Genomic DNA, 3252 nt, shown 5'->3' on the forward strand with positions numbered 1-3252 from the left:
TATCGATTAGATATTTGTTAAAATAATTATATTATTTTCATTGAAGACAAAATCCTAGCAAGTTCTAAGCCCAAATAGCTTAAAAGTGAGGCTAAGTACGGATGCTTGTTTCCAGTACAAATTGAATGATAGATTTAAAAGGCAAAGCAAAGGCCCAGTGAGCAAGTTTAATCGACGCTTAGAGGTGGAAACACTACGTAATCATGTAATCAGGCAGTCCGTGAGACGCAGTCCCTCTTAAACGCGGTCTTTGTAGCACAAAACTATAAGCAAAAGGTAAAAAATTGGTAATATAAAAGATTTCTTACTAATTTATTATAATGTTATCTGTCTAAAAATCGCCTGATTCGGTGAATAAATTAAATGCAGAGTAGGAATTCGAGTCTGTGACTTTGAAATATAAACGAAATTCTACTTACCCGCAATTTTCCCGGGTTATAGCGGTCCGCTCGGCGAATATCGGTGACCTCCTGTATCACGAACTACTGCTGAGTGGTCACTGAGGAACGATATAGAACACAGCCATTTTAGTTTGAGATGAGCATTAAATGAAAAACGATTAAAAATATGAACGATTCGACACGATTCAACAATTGTCCTGCAATACTTGACCACAGTCTCGACTCGTTTTCGGTAATTTAAATATATTAAATAAGAAATAGGTAAGAAATTAGTCAAACACTTAAAGGTTTCTCTTGGATAATTCCTGGGTGGATCTTAATTCAAATAAAACATTGTGATCATGTTTCTAAAAATATCAATATACAAACTTCGTCATCATAACTTCATCTTAGTTAGGGTACGTTCAAAATATTTTTTTCTTTTAGAAAACTAAAGAATTCTCCATAATTCGTTAGAAAACCTCGAAAACAATGTAAAGTCTTAGATTTGTCAAGAGTTTTGATATCTGTAATGACATCAGTATTATTGCCTATCAGTAGAGACAAGCTCAAAGACTACAGTAACTGGGTATATACAGCGCATATGTAGTTCCAGTGTACATATGTACCACTTAAACATATGACATTAGAGTTACGTTGTGTTAACGTTTAAGTGCTACCTCGTTGAGAGATCCAGAGATCCAATGTCGTAATTGTTCTCCAATTACGATGAAATATAAAAAAATGAATGTAAATTAAAAGCATGTTATAGATTATAAAAATATTTTAATGAAACCGCTCTATATAGACTTACAAATTTGTGTACAAATTGTTCAAAATATACAACAACGCTTTTAATTAAAAGAAGAAGTTCTACTCCTTTCTTAAATTCCGAAGAGAACATTATCAAAATTCAACGTAAAGAAATTAGAATATTTATTTCAATAAACGCTTTATTTGTATTTATAAAGAAAGCGAAACAACACCAGTACTTAAAGCAACGTTCCGAATGAAAAATTTAAAGCGTACTCGTTTTGCTGGAAGTTTCAAATTTCCCTTAGTATATTATTCAACGGCAATAATGATTCTGAAAAAAGAAAACCCCAAACTCACTTTTCCAATTTCGCCGCGGCAAACGAAATTGTCGGAAACATGTTTCGCCGCTTGAAGGGGGGGGGGGGGCAACTGTAGCTACACAAACAAACTAGAACCCCACACACCACGACTTTCAATAACCATCATCACGGTTCGAACCTTTTTGAGAAAATGTTTGGAGCTAAACAACAACAAAAAAAACACCCTACAAAGTCGAGCATCTTTCAAACTTTAAGCACAAACTTTAATATTAAAAAAGTAACGTCCGTCGTGGTTCGTGCCGATACAAGTGCTAAAGGTTTACTACAAAGTGAAGGAACCTTTCAGCGTGAACGCGGGGACACAGTGGTTCTGGGAGTCGCACACGGTGGACTTCACCGTGGTAAACTTCATTTTTCCAAAGCTCGTCGTGTGGTCGGTGTTGCGTGCTTCTTTTCTAACTCTCACTTACTTACCCACCTAGTGCCGTTCCGCCTTTCCCCACATTCCTTTATTGAAGGTTCCCATCTTTGGGGAGGTGATCCGCGGGACCACGGCGGTGAAAGGACAGTGCCGTAAACAGTATTATATGAACGGACGGATGGAATTTTGAAGGCTTACGGGCACTAGTCAAGTGGCTCGGCGCCTCACGGGAAGGTAATCACCGTTGCCCTGAATTACGGTGGTCAGCGTCGAAAAGCGTGAAACGGCGTGCCCTCGGTCGTCGTGTCGTCGTCGAACGCGAATCAATTCGTCGAACGCTACAAGCTGAAGACGATACCCGCGATACGCGATGAAGATGCTGCTGACGGTTCTTCTGAAGTTCTTCAAGTTGCTGCTGAATGAAACGGGCGAAACATGGCGAACATAATACTACTACAACCGACAACCCGGGGTATTACCGGCACTCTCGAGTTCATTCGTTTATACCCACACTGTCAGGAAGGTTGGAACATCGCGACGAAGAGGCGAGGCTTTGGGTGGAATGCGGGAAAGCAAAGTATCCTTTCTACGGGGGAAACTTCAAACGACTTCCTTTCACGGGGACCAAGAGAACTTCCCGCGTGACGACGATGAAAGCGAAACCAGCGAAACGGTGGCAATGATGAAAAGAAAGCAACAACGAGAAAGAAAAAAAAATAGGAAAAGCAAATGAAAAAGAAAACCCGCTCTTCAAAGTGAGAGTGAGAAGGACCAAAAAACACAGCCATAATGTGAGAGTGCACCATAAACTGGTGCGAAAATACCCGCAGCTGACCCCGGGGCGGGCAGTGGTGAAATGGAAACCCGTTATTTGGTTGGTTTGGTCGCTCCGTTGCCTGCTGGCCGGGCAAAATCCCGCGGAGTGAAAGGGCAAAGTGTGACGCACGCGCGCGCTCGTCCTTCAAACCCCCAAAACGAGTGGCGAAACACGCGGGGCATATTTTTGCATTCTACGCCAGAGAAATATTACAAACGCGAAGACGAATGGATTTAACGCGAGCCACGCGAAGCAGAGAGCAACTGAAGATCTTCCCTTGATGAGTGCGGAACCTCACTGGCGGAAAAAAGGACCTTCCTACGGCAATTAACAAAGCAGCCCTACCTGACAGAGCACAGGGAGACGGGGGAACTCGAATGGTTGCAGCAATAATAAAAGCACGACCTTGCACGACTGGGGACCGAATGGACATTTGGTGGACATTCACTATGCCTCGTTCTTTCCATTACGGGGTCGACCCTCCCCGACAGGGGACCTTACGCTAAAAATCTGTTTTGCATTATTAACTTCTCTTTTTTTACTGTTATAATATGTGCA

Source organism: Anopheles moucheti, chromosome 3 (genome assembly GCF_943734755.1).
Source record: "Anopheles moucheti chromosome 3, idAnoMoucSN_F20_07, whole genome shotgun sequence".
In the NCBI taxonomy this organism is placed as follows: domain Eukaryota; kingdom Metazoa; phylum Arthropoda; class Insecta; order Diptera; family Culicidae; genus Anopheles; species Anopheles moucheti.